The 24,158-nt window shown below is 41.2% G+C and overlaps 1 protein-coding gene across 4 annotated transcripts in view; it reads right to left on the bottom strand.

The window, feature by feature from the left end:
- The window catches only part of lpar4 (lysophosphatidic acid receptor 4), a 55,191-nt gene extending 43,321 nt beyond the window's left edge, over nt 1–11,870 (bottom strand). For 3 of the 4 annotated variants that reach the window (XM_061927535.2, XM_061927538.2, XM_061927539.2), the window contains exon 1: nt 626–764. The gene's annotated coding sequence lies outside the window, so the exon portion shown is untranslated. Of the gene's footprint in view, nt 1–625; nt 765–11,763 lie in introns of those variants that run through there. The other variant, XM_061927536.2, reaches the window with a different exon arrangement.
- Nucleotides 11,871–24,158: the final 12,288 nt, after the last annotated feature.

Raw genomic sequence — 24,158 nt, 5'->3', positions numbered from 1 at the left:
TGTGTGAATGTGAGTGTGAATGTTGTCTATCTGTGTTGGCCCTGTGATGAAGCGGCGACTTGTCCAGGGTGTACCCCGCCTTCCACCCGATTGTAGCTGAGATAGGCTCCAACGCCCCCCCCCCGCGACCCCAAAGGGAATAAGCGGTAAAAAATTGATGGATGGGAAGTTTAATACATTATAAAACCAGGCCTGTCAGCTAATACTGGAGACTGGAGAGACTGACCGTGTAACTGGATGCTGTAGGCATAGTAAAAGTTTGAATGAGCCAGATGGACTTGAATGTATGGAATTCAAATGACATGTCCCCCATACCTGAAACCGCTACTACTGGCAACAATCACACAGTGCACTTCAGAGCTTTAAAGCTCAAACACACGAGCACACGAAAGGGGTGCACATATTGGTAAAATGGGATAATCAAAATGGAGTAGCCCAACAAAGGTAATTCTAAAAGTTACACCCACCACACTATCAGGCAGGCAGTGTATGTGCACAAAACTCCACCCTTCTACCAGGGTGTTGGGTTTCTGGTTCACATTATAAAAGGGCAATGTGCATTATTATTAAAATGTAGTGGTTGCAAACATCAAACAAAACTCATAAAACCAAAATCAACACCTACCCAGTAGCTAGCAGGTCTGCTCACCAAACACTCAAAGTCAGGCTTTGGGGTAAAGGGAAGGCCGCAGGGCTTCCTCTCCTATTTATAGCCTCCCCAGGGCCCTAAAGGGCTACCTGTTCTAGCACCCTTTACCTGTTACATTTAGTTTGCCTTTTCTTTGGCCCACCCCTATATAATAATAGGCATTCCTCTCTCTCTGACTCCTTTGTCGTCATGTGACATGAGTGCGTGTCTGTTTATGATTTTACTTACTCATTTTGATGATCCCTTATCTTGCCTCTGATTGGCCAGTCCGTAATGTTTCGCCCTAGCCCTAGCCAATCGTGACTCATCATACGAACACCAACCAATCATCATGGATTTTCTCCCGTATGTATGGATGTTCTCATTTATCCAGGTCAGTGGTTCTTAACCTTGTTGGAGGTACCGAACCCCGCCAGTTTCATATGCGCATTCACCGAACCCTTCTTTAGTGAAAAATTAAATGTTTTTTTTCAAATTCAAGACAACGTTATATGTTTTTGGTAACACTTTAGTATGGGGAACATATTTTAAGTAACAAAGCCTTAATTTAGAATGTTTTGGACACTAGGGGAACATATTCTAAGTAACAAAGAGCAGTGGTTCTTAACCTTGTTGGAGGTAACGAACCCCGCCAGTTTCATATGCACATTCACCAAACCCTTCTTTAGTGAAAAATAAAATAAATGTTTTTTTGTTTTTGTTTTTCAAATTCAAGACAAAGTTATATGTTTTTTTTTTTACTGGTGCACAAAATGAAACGTGCATGAACATCACCTTGTTCAAAGAACAAAACCAACACAGTGCATAAACTCACAACAAATTACACACTTGCAAATCAGATGGAAAATTAGAAGGAACATAGTTTGAGGGTATCCATAAGACTTAGGCTTAGACTTATTTTTTATTTTCATTCAAATTTTAACTTTACAGTACAGACACGCCAATAGGGAGAAGTTTTTATTTACAGGATTGATTGATTGATTGATTTAAACTTTTATTAGTAGATTGCACAGTACATTACATATTCCGTATAATTGACCACTAAATGGTAACAGCCGACTAAGTTTTTCAACTTTTTCACGTTAATCAATTCATGAGTCTGGTGTGTCTTGACCGCTGCGGCGGAGGCTCTGCCGAACCCCTGAGGCCGACTCACCGAACCCCTAGGGTTCGATCGAACCCAGGTTAAGAACCACTGATCCAGGTCATTGTGTTTTCTCCATATTTTTTTTTTGCATGGATTTGCAATCCCTTTTTTCTCTTTGTAGCTTGTAGCTTTGATGTAAGCTACCTAGCTACAAGGGTCTAAAAGTAGCTAAGCTACAGGAAAAGCTACCGGTACTCGTTAAAAAAGTAGCAAAGCGATTAGAAAATGTAGCTAAGCTACGTAGCTTAGCTACATGTAGCTAGCACCCCCCACCCCCCGCCCCCGTTTTACTTTTGTCTTTTTGAACAAAAGACAGCTACCATGACCACCCCCAAACTGTGAACCATCACTGTAGACACTTTTCACCTTTGATCACTAAAGACACTTTAACTGCTGCTGTGACCCAAGGTCACCTCCATATTTATACTGTTGACTGTCAATCAGAATGTGCAATAATGTTATGTTACTTACTGTGCCTTGTATATACATTTTTATTTTTTATTTTTATTTTTATTTTAGCTAAGTACCGTGTGACTTGTTGAAGGGTGGTCTAGCAAAGTAAGATTTTCATTGTAGGGCAAACTGTCTGTTTAACTGTGCATATGACAATAAACAATCTTGACTCTTGAATCTTGTTACTGCCCATCACTGGAACGTGGCGAGATCAAGCACATTGCTACTTTGAATATGATTTTCGTACTTATAAGGGGGTGTGGTCTGGGCGTGGTCTGGACGTGCCAAGCCACGCCCAAATCACGCTACATAACAATAAATAAATAAATATAACTCTCTCTTTCGTATATCATCAGATGGCCAACTCCATGTCGTGTAGCCACGCCCTCGTCTCCGGTCCTAAATCGAAGATGCTGGCTTCTGAAGGTGGGCTATATAGGGGGCAGCCAGTGATTATGTGCTCGGCAGTCTGTTCAGGCTCGCCACACTCGCATGCCGCACTGTCCGATAAACCCCACTTCTTCAGAGATGACTTGAAGCGACCAACCCCAGTGCGTAGGCGATTCAGCGAGTTCCACAGATGGCGTGGTAGGTCTTCTCCTGTTACGCCACCTCCTGGGTCCTGGACAGAGGTGGGTAGAGTAGCCAGAAATTGTACTCAAGTAAGAGTACTGTTACTTTAGAGATTTATTACTCAAGTAAAAGTAAGGAGTAGTCACCCAAATATTTACTTGAGTAAAAGTAAAAAGTATGTTGTGAAAAAACTACTGAAGTACTGAGTAACTGATGAGTAACATATACACACACACACACACACACACACACACACACATATATATATATATATATATATATATATATATATATATATATATATATATATATATATATATATATATGTACACACACACACACATATATATATATATATATATATACACACATATATATATATATATATATATATATATATATATATATATATATATATATATATATATATACACATATATATATACATACATTGATATATACAGTATATAATTTATATTTATTTATTTTGCCGTTTTTGTTTACATGTTAATGGTGTTTTAATGAATATACATGCATGTTTAACACATATAGATTCCTTTCTTTCATGACAACAAGAATATAAGTTGGTGTATTACCCAGAGGTGGGACCAAGTCATTGCTTTGCAAGTCACAAGTAAGTCTCAAGTCTTTACCCTCAAGTCTCGAGTCAAGTCCCGAGTCAAGACAGGGCAAGTCTGAGTCAAGTCCAAAGTCAAGACTGGAAAGTCTCAAGTCAAGTCCCAAGTCCTGCATTTTGAGTTTCGAGTCCTTTCAAGTCGTTTAACCACAGACTAATATATTTACACAGATTGTGTATGCTTTTAAAACGCTGTATTTATTTATTAAAACAAGTGCATTTGAAATTGCAGGGAAAAGGATAGTGCTGACATTGCACTTCAAAATAGCACTATTAACCAGTCATTTTATACATGTAACTCATTCCTTTACAGAATAAACACATTTGAAAAAAAAACAAGTGCAACTGTACTTATTTGCACAAAAGTGTTAACATTGTATTTCCATGGCATATTGCATTGTAACTAGTTCCACAGCAGTTTCTATCCTGTTCTTACCTTATCTCATTGATCTCATCTCATACTGTATGTGTGTTTATGTGTGCGTACACATGAAAAACATAACAAATATATGAACATAACAATGAACAGAGTTGTACTTTTTAGATGTCAGGACCCTATGCAATATGTACACATATTCTTAATATAGTATACATTTTAACTGACCTTTATTTGACTATGTTTGTCTTTTTGTAGGTGGCTAAAATACGCGGTGCTGCTGACTGCCGTCTAACGTTACGTTACTGTGTGTGATACATTGACTAACGTAACGTTATGTATAGGTACCTCATGAAACCCTGCTTAAAAAAAAATCACTTGACAAAAAGTATGAATAAGGTAGCAAACTGCAGTGGACGCAACAGATTGCCGTGTTTGCAATGACGTTATAACCATAGACATCTTATAAGTAGACGCAGCATTGGTTGCTGTGACGTGAGCAATTTGGCCGCCATCTTGAAGTGGTGATGAGGAGCCGGCGAGCAGCCGAAACTGACAGATGACAGGTAGAAAACAAAGATGGTGGTGTTCACCGTTTTCCTGCTCAAATGAGCGGACTGTTGAAAATAGGAATCGGGGGATTACTTTTCACAAGTGAGATTCAACATTAATGTACTATTGGTTGTATTTTATGAAAATAATATTACCACAGAGTTGAGAAGGATCAAAGATCTTCAATATTTGTATGTGAAAATCACAAATAAATCTTCTGGGGGAAGATGACGCCCCTACAGGGGTTTGGTTTACAAACTTTCAGCCCCACCTAAAACAAAATTCACCAGCCGCCACTGATTATGATGCATTCTCATTTTAGGCAAAGTATAAGACAATACTTTCTTAACAGTATAATTGTAACCAGGAATCAGTCTTCAAGTAACAATATTCAAATACTAACATTGTTGGGTTGAACAGAATTTGGTTTTATTCTGAATCCAGTGAAACAGATTGGTGGTTTTAGCTGATATGAAGACTTTCAGGTGTTTATATATGTTTAAGTATTTGGCAGACGCTTTTATCCAAAGCAACTTACATAAAATAATACATATAAAACAATCACTGCAAACATTATCATTTAAGGGAAGAATGTAATAGAAAATATCAATACAAAGTGTCAAGACAGAATAAACTCTCTGCTGCTGAAGCAACAGAGATACAGTCTATAGGTCCCTAAGATATATAGATATCTAATGTATTCATACATTGTTTATGTAGGATACACACATATGTATATATAACCTAATCATATTGTTTCTTCAATTTAAAAATAGATTACCGTTTTTTTCCCCCTTCTCTGGGATTATATTCCCAGTTTTGATCTCGGACGTCTGGTCATTTATAGTGTATAAGAATATTATATTACTGTTAAGCAAACTATGAATAATAAAACACGCCAAAACATGTGTCTGTTATCATGACAAAAAAGGGGGTGAAAATCAGTCGTATTCAGTGAGGTAAAATGAATTAAATGCGCTGACAGTTCATTGCTCCTGCCAAATTAATTGCACTGAGTGGAGCGGATCACCACTCCAAGATGGCGGCCACGCGCCTCGTCTGCGCCAGTAGGCAGTAGCGCTCGATGCTGCGTCTACTTATAAGATGTCTATGGTTATAACGTTAGCAGTGAGTTTGCAGCCTCACTGATTTAACTACACAGCCAATAAAAGTCACGTTACTTAGCCAATAAACGTTATCTTACATTCAAAACTTACCCTTCTTTGTGCAACTTCAAATGTCGAACGAAGTTGGAAGTTGTTGCGTCTCCGTCTGTAATATTCGAACTGCGTGATTTGCATACCGCAATTCGTTTTTTGTTGACCAAGTCGTAGTTTTTATACCCGAACGAAACCAACTTTAACATAATTGTTTATCACTGGCACGTTGTTGGACAACTCTTGTTCATTGGTTGTCCTGCAATTTGATTGGATGAATGCTGTGTGATGAAAACGACGTATATCTAATTTGATTGGCTGTTGTACTGACAGCACACCAGCTGACAGGAATAACACGCTGATAGACAGACGAAGAAAATGAAAAATACGGAGCGCTCCCAAATAACTTTTTAAGCTTTGGATTTTGGGGAAAGTGGCAAGTCATGTCAAGTCATGTCAAGTCAAAAGGCTCAAGTCCAAGTGAAGTCACAAGTCATTGATGTTAAAGTCTAAGTCGAGTTGCAAGTCTCTTCACATTTTGTCAAGTCGAGTCTAAAGTCATCAAATTCATGACTCGAGTCTGACTCGAGTCCAAATCATGTGACTCGAGTCCACACCTCTGGACTATTACCTGATTCTGATGACTTGCATTGATTGTAATCAGACAGTAGTGCTGTTAACGTCCACGTTTTCAAATGGAGGAGAAAAAAAGTTCCTCCTTTCTGTCTAATACCACATGAAAGTGGTTGGTTTTTGGCTTCTTATTCGTCCAGATTCCATGTTCGTTTTTATACACTTTACAAGAAATACATTGGCGGCAAACTCCGTAGCTTGCTAGCTTGTTTGCGCTGGCTTTCGGAGACTCTTGTTTTGAAAGCGCAGGCGCGATGGAGCGGCACTTTTATTGTGAAGACAGGAACTGTGCAGTCAGTCTTTAGGCTTTTGACGAGATGTACGGTTGAAATAAAAAAGGGTCTTTTTTCCTTCACACTTTTGATTGATTGATTGAAACTTTTATTAGTAGATTGCACAGTACAGTATATATTCCGTACAATTGACCACTAAATGGTAACACCCCAATAAGTTTTTCAACTTGTTTAAGTCAGGTCATGTGACCGCCTGGCTCTGTTTGATTGGTCCAATGTCACCAGTGACTGCATCTGATTGGTGGAACGGAGTGAACGTCACCAGTGACTGTATTTGTTGAAACGCAGGCACTATGACAGACCAAAACAAACAAAGCGTGCATTAACAGATCGATAAAAATTAGTAGCGAGTAGCGAGCTGAATGTAGATAAAAGTAGCGGAGTAAAAGTAGCGGAGTAAAAGTAGCGTTTCTTCTCTATAAATATACTCAAGTAAAAGTAAAAGTATGTTGCATTAAAACTACTCTTAGAAGTACAATTTATCCCAAAAGTTACTCAAGTAGATGTAACGGAGTAAATATAGCGCGTTACTACCCACCTCTGGTCCTGGATGTATCGGTGGATGCGGGAGGGCCCAGTGGTCTCCCAGGTCTGTTTCCAGGATGCAGCCAGCCTTGAGCTGGCAGACCAAGGTACAAGCCAAGATCAAGACCAAGGCAGAGAACATCCTCTTTAGGACGGCCGGACACCCCCACCGTCGAAAATCAAGGTCTGTCAGTGCTCCAACTTAACGTTGAGGGCCTTACCATCGCCAAGCTCGAAGTCATCAGGTATCTTGCCGATTCCAATAAATATACCATAAGTATGTAAACGAATATTGAATTTATAAATAATCATTGTTTCTCTTTTTTTTAAAGGGGGACATTATCACCAGACCTATGTAAGTGTCAATATATATCTTGATGTTGCAGAAAAAAGACCATATATTTTTTTAACCGATTTCCGAACTCTAAATGGGTGAATTTTGGCGAAATAAACGTCTTTCTAATATTCGCTCTCGGAGCGATGACATCACAACGTGACGTCGCATCAGGAAGCAATCCGGCATTTTCTCAAACACTGAGTCAAATCAGCTCTGTTATTTTCCGTTTTTTCGACTGTTTTCCGTACCTTGGAGACATCATGCCTCGTCGGTGTGTTGTCGGAGGGTGTAACAACACGAACAGGGACAGATTCAAGTTTCACCAGAGGCCCAAAGATGCGAAAGTGGCAAAAAATTGGACGTTTGTTCCGCACACTTTACCGACGAAAGCTATGCTACGACAGAGATGGCAAGAATGTGTGGATATCCTGCGACACTCAAAGCAGATGCATTTCCAACGATAAAGTCAAAGAAATCTGCCGCCAGACCCCCATTGAATCTGCCAGAGTGTGTGAGCAATTCAGGGAAAAAGGATCTCGGTAGCACGGCAAGCCATGGCGGCAGTTTGTTCCCGCAGACGAGCGAGCTAAACCCCCTGGATGTCTTGGCTCACACCGTCCCGAAGATGATCAAGAGAAGAATATCGACCCTAGCTTCCCTGGCCTGCTGACACGAGGGTATGTCTCCAGAATATATTAATTGATGAAAACTGGGCTGTCTGCACTCTCAAAGTGCATGTTGTTGCCAAATGTATTTCATATGCTGTAAACCTAGTTCATAGTTGTTAGTTTCCTTTAATGCCAAACAAACACATACCAATCGTCGGTTAGAAGGCGATCGCCGAATTCGTCCTCGCTTTCTCCCGTGTCGCTGGCTGTCGTGTCGTTTTCGTCGGTTTCGCTTGCATACGGTTCAAACCGATATGGCTCAATAGCTTCAGTTTCTTCTTCAATTTCGTTTTCGCTACCTGCCTCCACACTACAACCATCCGTTTCAATACATTCGTGATCTGTTGAATCGCTTAAGCCGCTGAAATCCGAGTCTGAATCCGAGCTAATGTCGCTATAGCTTGCTGTTCTTTCCGCCATGTTTGTTTGTGTTGGCTTCACTATGTGACGTCACAGGAAAAGTGAGGTTGTGCGTTGAGTGAGGTTGAGTGAGGTAGCGTGGTTGGGGGCGTGGTTAAGAGGGGAGGAGTATATTTACAGCTAGAATTCACCAAGTCAAGTATTTCATATATATATATATATATATATATATATATATATATATATATATATATATATATATATATATATATATATATATATATATATATATATATATTTATTATATATATACATATATATATATATATATATATATATATATATATATATATATATATATATATATATATATATATATATATATATATTTATATATATATATAGTATAGCAGTTGTGCACTACACTCTCTAAAAGCCCTAGATGTTATTGTCACATATGCATGTACAGTAGATGGCAGTATTGTCCTGTTTAAGAGTGTCACAACATTGCTGTTTAAGGCAGAAGAACTGCTTTACGGTAGATGAAAACGTGACTGCTGTTGTTGTGTGTTGTTACCGCGCTGGGAGGACGTTGATGAAACTGCCTAACAATAAACCCACATAAGAAACGAAGAACTCGCCCTCGATCATTCTACAGTCATAATGTGATTGAGCAGGCACGCTGTTTATATTGTGGGAAAGCGGACGTGAGAACAGGCTGGCCGCTGTCGACACGTCACTCAGGTCCGCATGGAGCTGGAGGGGGCGTGGCCTCCAGCTCCGCCTGAATTTCGGGAGATTTTCGGGAGAAAATTTGTCCCGGGAGGTTTTCAGGAGAGGCGCTGAATTTCGGGAGTCTCCCGGAAAATCCGGGAGGGTTGGCAAGTATGGTATTAGCTTGTGCGCGTTCCTTTCCTGAACGAAACGCAGCCGTGTCATCTGCAACTAGTACTAACTTTAAGTCCTTTGTAACTGTACAAATGTCGTTTGTATAAAGATTGGAACATTTTGGTCCCAGTATTGATCCTTGAGGTACACCACAAGATTTTTTCAAGATAGACGAGATATTGTCAGCTCTGTATCTTCACGTATTGCTTCTTGTTGTTTAAGTAGCTTCTTACCCAGTTCAAGACCAACCCTTTGATGGGTTTTGAAGTTGTTTTAGAGGGCTTTGAAGGTTACAACGGTGACTCCCATAAGCCGCATCTTTTAAGTGTTTTTATAATTTTTTTTAAAAAAGAAGAAAAAAAAGATGTGTGTTCTTGTCTCTCATAATAATTGTGAACAATAGGCAAAATTCCCCAAAATGTGCTGTTCCCCTTTAAAGCACTGGTAATTTGAAAATTCAGAAATGAAGCATGTTGATTATAATTTACATAAAATACACAATTTCTTTGTGACATTCAAAATCAATGAAAAGCATTAAAAGTACTCTGGGAGCTCAATGCTAATTTGCATTAAAAATACCATATATTTGCGAGTGATTTGCATTGGTAATTTTACAAGGCAATTTAGAACACTGTGCAGTTGGCTAGTGCTTGTGCCTCATAGCAAGAAGGTCCTGGATTCGATTCCCGAGTTCGGGGTCTTTCTGTGTGGCATTTGCATGTTCTCTCCGTGACTGCGTGGGTGGGTACTCCAGCTTCCTCCCACCTCCAAACACATGCACTTGGGGATAGGCTGATTGTCAACACTAAATTGGCCCGAGTGTGTGAATGTGAAGTGAAGTGAAGTGAAGTATATTTATATAGCGCTTTTTCTCAAGTGACTCAAAGCGCTTTACATAGTGAAACCCAATATCTAAGTTACATTTAAACCAGTGTGGGTGGCACTGGGAGCAGGTGGGTAAAGTGTCTTGCCCAAGGACACAACGGCAGTGACTAGGATGGCGGAAGCGGGGATCGAACCTGCAACCCTCAAGTTGATGGCACGGCCGCTCTACCAACCGAGCTATACCGTCCGTGAGTGTGAATGTTAACATCGGACTGTCTGCCCCGCAGGATGAATTTTGAGGATCAGTCATAGACAATTTAGAGTGAAAAGCAAATTTAATTTTCATTCGCTTCAAGACTCTCCCGAAGGACAGTGCGGCAAAGACACAACAAACTCCCTTCTTGTCTCTCATGGACACACACCTGTTGTTGTTGACTTTGGACGAGCGACTGCACGACATCAAGGCCGCGGAATAGAGACACGCGGCAGGCTTTCACACACACATGCATCCACAAAAATATACGCCACACACACATACCCCACCCCCCATCCAACACCTATGATGCAAATCCCTTCGGAGTGATGGACGGATGGGCAGCGCCTGAAGAGCTGCAGCCCGCCACCATGGCCCCCACTCCCTCCCCTCTGTTGCAAGTCTCGAGATGTTGTAATATGTATATGTGCTTCGCTATGGAGGTTTTTTCCCACTCCAGACTGAGCCCTCTTAGGAGCCCAGTCTAGATTGTATTGTTTTACTCATCTTTCCCCAACGTTTACCTTTTTTCCATCTTTTATAGGGCGGCTTGTGGCGACCCATCAGCGCTCCTGTTTTGTAACCCTGTAGACCAGTGCCGGCCCAAGCCTCCATGGGGCCCTAAGCAAAATTTGATTTTGGGGCCCTCTATTTCTGCCAATAATATTGATTGATCATTCACACACCTACTATAAACTCATTGCGGCTCTGGCAGTGTTGTTTACATTATCCTATTGTCAGCCTGGCATGTCTTTACAAATGACATGTCATTTATAAAGATATGGGGGTGGCCCAGTTAAGAACATAAATAATACCAATGAATGAACGAATGATGTCCAGAGTGCCACATATGGTTCCTAATCTTAAAATGTAGAAAACATTCAGCTACAAGAGTGGCCTGGGGTTGAACAGTCCAAGTGATAAAGCTTTGTATTTACAGTAAAAGTGTCATCTTGTCTCATCAGTCTTGTACATATTAGTCTTTAATTACTAGTTTATATTTTTAGTTAATTGTTCATATTTAATGTTTACTTTGTACAAAGAGAGCGCAGTCTACTGAAGTTAAATTCCATGTGTGTTAAACATAACTGGACAATAAAGCTGATTCTGATTCACTTTATTATTTTTGGTAACAAAAACCTGAAACAGCAATGTGCAAAAATGTTGACCTAAAATTGTGTTTTTGTACAATAATATATCTTTGATCATTTAGAAATCATCAGTCAGACTCGTACATGCAAAAAATAAAAAATAATAATTTTTTGTTAATTGCTTTTGGGGGCCCCCTGGTGGCCGCGGGGCCCTAAGCAAGCGCTTAGTACGCTTATGCCTTGGGCCGGCTCTGCTGTACACTGTTTGTTTGTCTAATCTTGATCGGGTTTGTGCTGAAAACAAAGTTTTGTTGTACTTGTGCAATGACAATAAAGACCTACCTACCTATGTTGTCTATCTGTGTTGGCCCTGCGATGAGGTGGCGACTTGTTCATGGGGTACCCTTTCGCCAAGGTGCAGCTGGGATAGGCTCCAGGCCCCCACCTACGACCCTGAAAGGGACAAAAAGATAGAAAATGTATGGATGGAACACCTACAAATATGCCATATATATATAGACAGCTAAAAAATACATTTCACTTAAACATCTGATATAAAATACGCATAACATACGTTCTCAGGCTCAACAAAAGTAAAAACGGGCACATTCAACCCCTTAATGCAAAGGTGTCAAACTAATTTTAGCTCAGGGGCTGCATGGAGGAAAATCTATTCCGAAATGGGCCGGGATTGGTAAAATCATGGCATGATAAATTAAAAATACAGACAACTTCAGGTTGTTGTTTTTTTGTTTTACTTTGGCCAAAAATAGAACAAGCACATTCTGAAAATGTACAAATCACAAATAATCCTCTGGACAAAACACTTCAAATTTGTTGAAAATTCTGAGGAAATTGGTGCAGTTTCAAAAACACAATGAGCTTAGACTTTGTCTCAGTGTATCTACAAAGCCAGGATTTTTCATGTCCATGTATCAATCGTATCAATTGGGGTGGTATAGCTCGGTTGGTAGAGCGGCCGTGCCAGCAACTTGAGGGTTGCAGGTTCGATCCCCGCTTCCGCCATCCTAGTCACTGCCGTTGTGTCCTTGGGCAAGACACTTTACCCACCTGCTCCCAGTGCTACCCACACTGGTTTAAATGTAACTTAGATATTGGGTTTCACAATGATGGCGCCTTAAGTCACTTGAGAAAAAGCGCTATATAAATGTAATTCACTTCACTTCACATCCATAGCTAACTCAACATACCGTAAGAAACGGAGGTAAAAAACTATTCAGAAGGGTTAAGTTCACTTTTCTCGTGTTTGACAGAAACATTTTGGGGCAAAGAGGGTGCCAAATGACGATGTGTTCGAAGCAGAAGACATGAAACAGCAGGTTTTAAGTTTCATGTGGGTCGAGGAGGAAGAGCCACAGTCCCCCTTTACGGTGTACCTCTTGCTTGGCCCATAAACCGTTTGCTTGCCTAACAGAATTGCTATAATTTTTTTTCGTTAAAAAAAAAAAGCAGCTCATGTTTATACTTGGCAAACTCATCACGCGGGCCGGATAAAACCTGTTCGCGGGCCGAATGAGGCCCGCGGGCCGTACGTTTGACACCACTGCCTTAATGGCAACAAACTGCTAAAAAATTTTCCTGGTCTTCCGCTGTTATAGTTTTAAATAGCACTACAGAGTTTTGTCACCACCCTAAGGAATTTTATTAGACTGCATATAAACATTCACTTGGAAATGCTTCCTACTTTTGGTTGGCGACCCACCAGTTGAGAATCACTGTAGCAGATAACAAGTTATAATACTTAGCTTGCCATTGTGTGCAATGTACTTTTCATTTATCTGACATTTTCAGGAAAGAAGTTGGACTTCAGCCGAGACGTGCTGGCCTTGATGCTGTACTCCTCCCCGAAGACTGATGAGGAAATAGTCCTTAATTGTGCAGACTGGGTGGAGTGGGATAGTGGAGGGCCGGCTACTGCCCCGGCTGGTGTAGATATCGCTGATAGATGGATGGCAAGACTACACCCTTTCATTTTAACAACCAACTCAGTGCTTTCCTGTCGGCTGCCATACCACAAATTATAATATTAGACCGTGTGAGCATTTTTTAAAGTTGTGGATGGGCTGCGAGACCAGGTAAAGTGATCCGTAGTCGTTTCACCACAACTTTTTAGGGTTGGACGATAAAAGGTATTAATGATAAACCATTGTAAAAAAAAAAAACGAACAGTTAGTAATGGTCGTAAAACTGGTGATTGACACCAGCACTTTGATAAACTGACAGACCAGCGATACTTCTGGTTTACTGGAGAAGCAAGCATGCTAGCGTGCTAATTGCTGGCGAGCTAGCTTAAATGCAAACATTTCCATCATGGGTGTCAAACTCTGGCCCACGAGCCAAATTTGGCCCGCCGTGTAATTTCACTTGGCCCGTGAGGCGATATCAAATTAACACTAGAGTTGGCCCGCCGATTATATACAGCGGAGGTGTCGCGGTACACCGCTAATTCTTATACTTGCCAAAGCTCCCGGGAGACTCCCAAATTTTAGTGCCCCTCCCGAGAGTTGTAACGTCCCCTTTTCGTCCAGTCCAACGAGTGCTGGCCCAGTTACATAATATGTGCGGCTTTGGCACGCACACAGAAGTGAATGCAACGCATACTTGATCTTCAGGGAATTAATGAAATATGAAATCCGTGCTGCAGTCTGCAGGTGTACCTAATGTTGTGGCCCAGCAGCGACTGCAGCACGGATTTCATATTTCATTCATTCACAACTCCTCCAACACGAACATTATTCTTTTTGCACTTTTGGCTTCTTATTAAATAACTTTTTTAAATAGATTCAATCTTGCACGTGGAAACTTTAAGTGTGGGCTTTAGTTGATATAACACCCCCGCCAGGGGGTGCATTCTACGCCGGGGGTGCATTATCCGGCACAACACCGGGACGCTACAAGGTGTGTATATGTGTGTGTGTGTGTGTGGGGGGGGGGGGGGTTTGGAGGTAGCGGGGGTGTATATTGTAGCGTCCCAGAAGAGTTAGTGCTGCAAAGGGTTCTGGGTATTTGTCCTGTTGTGTTTATGTTGTGTTACTGTGCGGATGTTCTCTCAAAATGTGTTTGTCATTCTTGTTTGGTGTAGATTCACAGTGTGGTGTATATTTCTAACAATGTTAAAGTTGCTTATACGGCCACTCTCAGTGTAAACTGTATCGCTTTTTGATGAAGTAAGCGTTGCATTTACGTGTGTGTGCGTACAGGAGCCGCTCATATCTTGTAACTGGGCTGGCACATTGTTAGAAGGGATGAAAAGCGGACATGACGTCAGCTCGTAGAGAACGTTAAAAGCAGTGCCTGTAAGGCACGCCCCCAAGACTGTGGAATACGAGATAATGAGGGTTGCTTCAGCTCAAAGCCTGAGCCCCGACATTAATGAACTAGCATCCAAGAAAAGATGTCAGGCATCTGGCTTGGGCACATCAGATTAGATCAGTGTGTTGCAAACTGAGCAGTTTAAAGTCCTGAATGGTTGGTTTATTCATTATTTTATTTTCAAATTTATTAGCCTGTGGAAAAAGTTAATGTTGATATTTACCTCAGAAGGCTGCAAATAGAAAAGAGATTCAATTTTTATTTAAATTGTATTTGATATGCCATTGATATTTTTTAATTATTATTATTATTATTTGAAACTCGATTTTGCATGTCACTATAAAGTTATATAAGCCTTGCTTGTTCAATATTTAATGCAAAACTTGTTTGGGTCCCTATCAAAAAGGTTAATTTGTTCAACCTTGGCCCGCAGCTTTGTTCAGTTTAAAATTTTGGCCCACTGTATTTGAGTTTGACACCCCTGATTTGGGCTTTGTACCGAGGATGTCGTTGTGGCTTGTGCAGCCCTTTGAGACACTTGTGATTTAGGGCTATATAAATAAAGATTGATTGATTGATTGATTGATTGATTTACATGAATACACATGAATGTATTTCCCTAATCTAATTTTGTATAAACACATGGTTGTCTGAACATATTCAATTGTCCACATTGAACCTACAGGTTCAGAATAGAGTGATCGATGTCTACTCGAATTGCATATGACACGGAGACAAGTGAAACCCATTGTTTTGTCTTTATTATTAAAATACACTCCAAACCTATACAAATTAAATAGGAGGAAGATGACGCGTCTGTTTATTTTATTAATTTGTTAAATAAACCTTATAATAGTTAAATGTGTTCAGTACTTTGAGCACATTCAATTTAACATTGTTTCCCAATACGGCGATGAGCTGAGAGGGAGGGGGTATGCAAAGCAAAGGTCACCTTTGTATTTTGCTATCAATTCTTTCTTAAATTCAATAGTGTTTCTCACCTCCTTTGTCAAAGTGATGGCCCTTGCAACTGTTTGGGCACCATGGTGGCTTATTTTTGCAATTTAAAAAAAGCACAGAGACTCAGTTACTAAAGGGTGGTATTCTTCCATCTTAGATGAGCTCAGGCCCAGCGAAGCCGACGGCGTTTCTGGGTGTTGTTGATGAACGATTTTCGCCTTGCATAGGAGAGTTTTAACTTGCACTTACAGATGTAGCGACCAACTGTAGTTACTGACAGTGGGTTTCTGAAGTGTTCCTGAGCCCATATGGTGATATCCTTTACACACTGATGTCGCTTGTTGATGCAGTACAGCCTGAGGGATCGAAGGTCACGGGCTTAGCTGCTTACGTGGAGTGATTTCTCCAGATTCTCTGAACCCTGTGATGATATTACATACCATAGATGGTGAAATCCCTTAATTCCTTGCAATAGCTGGTTGAGAAAGGTTTTTCTTAAACTGTTCAACAATTTGCTCACTCGTTTGTTGACAAAGTGGTGACCCTCACCCCATCCTTGTTTGTGAATGACTGAGCATTTCATGGAATCTACTTTTATACCCACCTGTTCCCAATTTGCCTGTTCACTTGTGGGATGTTCCAAATAAGTGTTTGATGAGCATTCCTCAACTTTATCAGTATTTATTGCCACCTTTCCCAACTTCTTTGTCACGTGTTGCTGGCATCAAATTCTAAAGTTAATGATTATTTGCAAAAAAAAAAAAATGTTTATCAGTTTGAACATCAAATATGTTGTCTTTGTAGCATATTCAACTGAATATGGGTTGAAAATGATTTGCAAATCATTGTATTCCGTTTATATTTACATCTAACACAATTTCCCAACTCATATGGAAACAGAGTTTGTACAATGATATAAATGATGTTTATTTTTTTCGTAAAATAAATCATCTTTACATCTTTTATCTGTTATTGGAGACTGTACTCATGTTCAGAGAGTAGCTAAAAAATGAGCTTCCCCTACTTGAAAGACCAGCAGCCACAACTGCCGCAGGGAACTCAGAATTCTGTGGTATGTTGATTAAGAGGTCCACACTTCTTCTTACAGTAAGCAATTCTTAATCTTATCAAGGAAGTTGGTGTTTGGTGGATTTTGTAAGAATGTGAGAGACCTGAGCTCAACCCTATCAAACACATGAATTAAAAGAAGTAGGTCCATGCATCAAAAAACACTCCAAGAAGTTGTGAAAAATCTTCTTGGAAGAGTTCAAGCTTTTCTGGCTGTGTATGTTCTTCTATTTTCACTTTGCACACCACCTGTTCAGTTATGTTTGTAATGTGATAATGACTCACTGACAGTTACTGTCCTAGTCTAAGAACTATTCATATTGCAATGGTAGTGAGATACATGAGCCGAAGATTTTAGTCTTCGTTGCATACTTGCCAACCCTCCCGGATTTTCCGGGAGACTCCCGGAAATTCAGCGCCTCTCCCGAAAACCTCCCGGGACAAATTTTCTCCCGAAAATCTCCCGAAATTCTGGCCGAGCTGGAGGCCACGCCCCCTCCAGCTCCATGCGGACCTGAGTGACGTGTCGACAGCCTGTTTTCACGTCCGCTTTCCCACAATATAAACAGCGTGCCTGCCCACTCAAGTTATAACTGTAGAATGATTGATGGCGAGTTCTTGGTTTCTTATGTGGGTTTATTGTTAGGCAGTTTCATTAACGTCCTCCCAGCGCGGTAACAACACACAACAACAGTAGTCACGTTTTCGTCTACCGTAAAGCAGTTTGTCTGCCGTAAACAGCAATGTTGTGACACTCTTAAACAGGACAATACTGCCGTCTACTGTACATGCATATGTGACAATAACATCTACGGCTTTTAGAGAGTGCAGTGCACAACTGCGCACACAACAAGGAGACAAAGCAGATTGCATCATCAGAGAGGGTGTTCAGCATGGTTAGAAAATTAGTGACAGAATAGAACAAGGATAGACAATTCAACCCTTAACTCAACAATGAGTATAGAGCGTTTTCTATTCGGGCTCCAGTACTATGGAATGCCCTCCCGGTAACAATTAGAGATGCTACCTCAGTAGAAGCGTTTAAGTCCCATCTTAAAACTCATTTGTATACTCTAGCCTTTAAATAGCCCCCCTGTTAGACCAGTTGATCTGTCGTTTCTTTTCTTTTCTCCTCTGCTCCCCTATTCCTTGTGGAGGGGGGGGCACAGGTCCGGTGGCCATGGATGAAGTGCTGGCTGTCCAGAGTCGGGACCCGGGGTGGACCGCTCGCCTGTGCATCGGCTGGGAACATCTCTGCGCTGCTGACCCGTCTCCGCTCGGGATGGTGTCCTGCTGGCCCCACTATGGACTGGACTCTTACTATTATGTTGGATCCACTATGGACTGGACTCTCACAATATTATGTCAGACCCACTCGACATCCATTGCATTTGGTCTCCCTAGGGGGGGGGGGGGTTACCCACATATGCGGTCCTCTCCAAGGTTTCTCATAGTCATTCACATCGACGTCCCACTGGGGTGAGTTTTTCCTTGCCCTTATGTGGGCTCTGTACCGAGGATGTCGTTGTGGCTTGTGCAGCCCTTTGAGACACTTGTGATTTAGGGCTATATATATAAACATTGATTGATTGATTGATTGAGTTTCATATGCGCTTTCACTGAACACTTCTTTAGTGAAAAATAAAATGTTTTTTTTTTTTCAAATTCAAGACAAAGTTATATGTTTTTTTTTTACTGGTACACAAAATGAACCGTGCATGAACATCACCTTGTTCAAAGAACAAAACCAAGACAGTGCATGAACTCACAACAAATTACACGCCTGCAAATCAGATGGAAAATTAGAGGGAACATTGTTTGGGTGGGATCCATAATACGCCGATAGGGAGAAGTTTTTATTTACACAATGAGTTGGGTGTGTCTTGACCTCCGCGGTGGAGGCTCTGCCGATCCCATAAGGCCGACTCACTGAACCCATAGGGTTCGATCGAACCCAGGTTAAGAACCACTGACTTAGAGGTTCATGAGCTCATTTCCCACACATTATTCATTGTTGTTTATGGCTACGTCCATGCAGGCATGGACATGGACAATATATTCACTGGTATACAAGTATTACTTCCAAAATAAAGGGCAGAAGTTGTTTAACACAACACATTGGAGACAAACAAAAACACCACAGTCAAACTATGTTTGTGCAGCCTCTTCCAGGCCTTTCAACCTTGACATCTGTTTTATTAAAACAAAGATTTGACATAAGATTGGAAACCACATCCCACAACTCAGTTTCCTGTTTTTTTATGAACATGTGTCCTGCATTTCACAAGAAACTAATAGTTGATTCTCTTTCAGTACTCACCTTTGAAGCATCAGAAAGTTGATCTGGCAAAGAAATCCTCTTGTTTCAGCAAATGCCAGCCCCCCCTCCGTGTTTGTCCGAGATGCTGAAGCCAAAGTGGAACTCTGCTTTCTCCATCACTGCTGCTTATTCCAGCAGATGCCATCATGTCTGTTCTGGAAAAGGGCCGCACTCCATCTGAGTCATGTTGGAGGGAAATTAGCAGCCTGAGGTGTTTCCCTTTTACAGACATCAGTTTATACCTCTGTCTATTTGTATTATTTTCAGAGCCAAAAAAGGAACTGTCTGTGAATGGAGTGCGTCCAGCAAACACGCACACCAGGATTTATCCAATAGTGAGTAATCTGATTCTAATAACTTTAGCTTCTTTAAATCACACCATTTTTCATGTACTTCTTTCAGCATTAGCATAGGAGGCTGTAAATGTTGACAGTTGTGTTGCTTTCGCGTCCCGTGGTGCGCACGACTGTACCACACTGGTGTCGATAACCCGATGTGTATCAGCATGACTGTGTGCTTTGCTGACTCATCAGTCATCTGGCGCTCCTCGTTTCAGTTGTTCCTGCTGATGGTCGACAGAAAACAGGTGGCTTTGGTTTTAGTGTGACGTCTACAATTGCGTGCGTATCATTCGCAGAGCATGCATGTGCGGGCTCTTAAACAAACACAGAGCCAGAAATGTTCCAAATGCAGGCATCTAGAATAGCAGTATCTTAAAACACTTCAAAGTATCCAAGACAAATGCTCCTTATGCTGCCTCTTGGCAATTGTCAAATATATTAGAACCACATTTGAGTAAATTATATATTTCTGCACTATTGTACACATGCTATAGCACGGCAGGCAATAATTTTGTACATGAATATGATTTATATCATACATACAACTTACTATTTGGAAACCACTTTGACAACAACCACGGTTGGAAAAGTGCTGTCCGTCAGAGAAGTATGAAAACATTTTAAAAAGTTATGTAAAGTAAAGTTATCGTTACGGTGTTCATTTATTTCGAACATGCATACAACTACAATGCAGTACATTATATATTTACAGTTTGACATTTCAACGTGGCCGAAAATAAGTAGGAATAAGCAACAGTTATTTAGTCCTTCACCTGTTCTCTGCAATTGCTATCACATTTGTTTACTCTCTGTACTCAATCTGTAACACAGACAAAAAATGCATCCATCCATCCATTTTCTACCGCTTGTCCCTTTCTGGGTCGCGGGGGGTGCTGGAGCCTATCTCAGCTGCATTCGGGCGGTAGGCGGGGTACACCCTGGACAAGTCGCCACCTCATCGCAGGGCCAACACAGATAGACAGACAACATTCACACTCACATTCACACACTAGGGCCAATTTAGTGTTGCCAATCAACCTATCCCCAGGTGCATGTCTTTGGAGGTGGGAGGAAGCCGGAGTACCCGGAGGGAACTTACACAGTCACAGGGAGAACATGCAAACTACACACAGAAAGACCTCTAGCCTGGGGATCGAACTCAAGACCCTCGTATTGTGAGGCACCTGTTTCATCGTGCTGCCTGACAACTGTCCAATAAGTAAACCTCGGTTTCTGGATCATGGATTCCGGTAGTGACTTCTGTACCAGGAAAGCTAAAGCCTGGAAAGCATGTAATACAATTGATAGAATATGTCACTCCAACTCGCCCAATTCACTCAAGCTAGACCTTTTCAAGTCAACCATCGAACCACTCATAATGTACGACCCACAATGCGTGCCTTCACAAACGCCTTATACCAACCTGCTTCGAAGGGTACAAGGCTTGTCGTGGCAGTCCCATCCCACCTTGGAATATGGCAACCTACCTCGAGCAAGCACCCGTCTGAGCCAACGTCGCGCACAGTTTGCTGGTCACTGCTTCCGTGTCAAGACGGAGCTGATATCACAGCTCCTCCTTTGGAAACAATCTACCAGGGGTCGCCTCACCTACCCCAATGTAATCGCACGACACACTGGGATCCTTGTTTCAGAGCTGGGCTCTGCCATGGGTGACCCCGACTGCTGGCGGAGGGTTGTGCAAGGTCTCTCGGCTACGGCCGCACATTAAGAATGATGATGAACAAACCCTGTTTCCATATGAGTTGGGAAATTGTGTTAGATGTAAATATAAACGGAATACAATGATCTGCAAATCATTTTCAACCCATATCCAGTTGAATGCACTACAAAGACAACATATTTGATGTTCAAACTGATAAACTTTTTTTTTTGTTGCAAATAATCATTAACTTTAGAATTTGATGCCAGCAACACGTGACAAAGAAGTTGGGAAATGTGGCAATAAATACTGATAAAGTTGAGGAATGCTCATCAAACACTTATTTGGAACATCCTACAGGTGAACAAGCAAATTGGGAACAGGTGGGTGCCATGATTGGGTATAAAAGTAGATTCCATTAAATGCTCAGTCATTCACAAACAAGGATGGGGCGAGGGTCACCACTTTGTCAACAAATGTGTGAGCAAATTGTTGAACAGTTTAAAAAAACCTTTCTCAACCAGTTATTGCAAGGAATTTAGGGATTTCACCATCTACGGTCCGTAATATCATCAAAGGGTTCAGAGAATCTGGAGAAATCACTGCACGTAAGCAGCTAAGCCCGTGACCTTCGATCCCTCAGGCTGTACTGCATCAACAAGCAACGTCAGTGTGTAAAGGATATCACCACATGGGCTCAGGAACACTTCAGAAACCTACTGTCAGTAACTACAGTTGGTCGCTACATCTGTAAGTGCAAGTTAAAACTCTCCTATGCAAGGCGAAAACCGTTTATCAACAACACCCAGAAACGCCGTCGGCTTCGCTGGGCCTGAGCTCATCTAAGACGGACTGATACAAAGTGGAAAAGTGTTCTGTGGTCTGACAAGTCCACATTTCAAATTGTTTTTGGAAACTGTGGACGTCGTGTCCTCCAGACCAAAGAAGAAAATAACCTTCTGGATTGTTATAGGTGCAAAGTTGAAAAGCCAGCATCTGTGATGGTATGGGGGTGTATTAGTGCCCAAGAAATGGGTAACTTACACATCTGTGAAGGCGCCATTAATGCTGAAAGGTACATACAGGTTTTGGAGCAACATATGTTGCCATCCAAGCAACGTTACCATGGACGCCCCTGCTTATTTCAGCAAGACAATGTCAAGCCACGTGTTACATCAACGTGGCTTCATAGTAAAAGAGTGCGGGTACTAGACTGGCCTGCCTGTAGTCCAGACCTGTCTCCCATTGAAAATTTGTGGCGCATTATGAAGCCTAAAATACCACAACGGAGACCCCCGGACTGTTGAACAACTTAAGCTGTACCGGTACATCAAGCAAGAATGGGAAATAATTCCACCTGAGAAGCTTAAAAAATGTGTCTCCTCAGTTCTCAAACGTTTACTGAGTGTTGTTAAAAGGAAAGGCCATGTAACACAGTGGTGAACATGCCCTTTCCCAACACGTGTTACAACCATGAAATTCTAAGTTAATTATTATTTGCAAAGAAAAAATAAAGTTTATGAGTTTGAACATCAAATATCTTGTCTTTGTAGTGCATTCAATTGAATATGGGTTGAAAATGTTTTGCAAATCATTGTATTCCGTTTATATTTACATCTAACACAATTTCCCAACTCATATGGAAACGGGGTTTGTAAATATATAATCAATAAAGTTCACATGAATAGATTGCAATTCAAATAATGTGTTGAATGTGTGATGGATTGTAGATTAGGTGTCATTTTTCAATAAGGTACAGGATGTTTATCAATATTCTTTTTCCTTATACTTTGTAAACACTTTGAGTTTGAACAGGGGCGGTTCGACCCTCGCTTCCGCCATCCTAGTCACTGTCATTGTGTCCTTGAGCAAGATACTTTACCCACCTGTTCCCAGTGCCACCCACTTACATAATGGGTTTCACTATGTAAAGCGCTTTGAATCACTAGAGAAAAGCGCTATATAATTCACTTCACTAGCCGTTTCTGAAACTGGATCATTATAGTACATTGTTTGACTTCTTTGCTTGATCCAGTGCTTCTCAATTATTTTTTTTGCTAAGCCCCCCCAAGAAGAAAACATTTCACGATCCTCGCCCCCACTCTCCGCCGCGACTATAAAACAAAGGTACCATTTGTCTATAAAATTGTTATAAGTACTTATTATTGTATTCATCTTAACATTAAATACAACAAGTTGAGTCGTAAAAAATTTAAAGTACAAATATACAATACACACTTTTACTACATCAGGGCTTGACTACTACTATTCGCTTTATATCGCCCTTTACTTCCTCCAGGGGGTGAGAATGCAGCAGCCTGCCTGTTGTCAGGAACCAAACGCTGGTAGTGCATAACCCCGACTCTCCTGGGGCTCCCAGTAAATTTAAGGATACATTTTAAAAGGCTGCTGGGTTTTATTTAAACGTTTACAAGGATTGACCCTACCGTGCCTGTCAGACCTCCTGCAGCCTGATGAGTGAGTTCTCTGCCTGCATGAGTACTCCCCAGGCAGGATATTGAGGTCTGCAAACAAACTTCTCCTGTCTGTCCCATGCTCCAGACTCGCCACTAGAGGAGACACAGCCTTTTATGTGGCTGCTCCCAAATTATGGAACAATCTGTCTCTTTACATCAGGGCTGCACAAACACGAGAGCCTTTCAAAACCTTGATAAAAAACACATTTATACAAGCATTCTGCAAATAGTCCCTCGGTTTGAGCGTGTTATGCCTCAACAGTTTTAACAAAAAAATGCTGCTATTTTATTACTGTTTATTGTGTTATTCATTGTATTGTTGCTTTTATTGTCTTATTTGGTAAAATTAGGTTGTTTAATGTGCTATATATATATATATACCGGGGGCGGTACCTCTGGATTGGCAGACCGGGGTGGTGGTTCCTCTCTTTAAGAAGGGGAACCGGAGGGTGTGTTCCAACTATCGTGGGATCACACTCCTCAGCCTTCCCGGTAAGGTCTATTCAGGTGTACTGGAGAGGAGGCTACGCCGGATAGTCGAACCTCGGATTCAGGAGGAACAGTGTGGTTTTCGTCCTGGTC

The sequence above is a fragment of the Nerophis lumbriciformis genome, linkage group LG35 (assembly GCF_033978685.3).
Source record: "Nerophis lumbriciformis linkage group LG35, RoL_Nlum_v2.1, whole genome shotgun sequence".
Taxonomy (NCBI): Eukaryota; Metazoa; Chordata; class Actinopteri; order Syngnathiformes; family Syngnathidae; genus Nerophis; species Nerophis lumbriciformis.
This window is presented reverse-complemented; position numbering and strand designations above follow the sequence as displayed.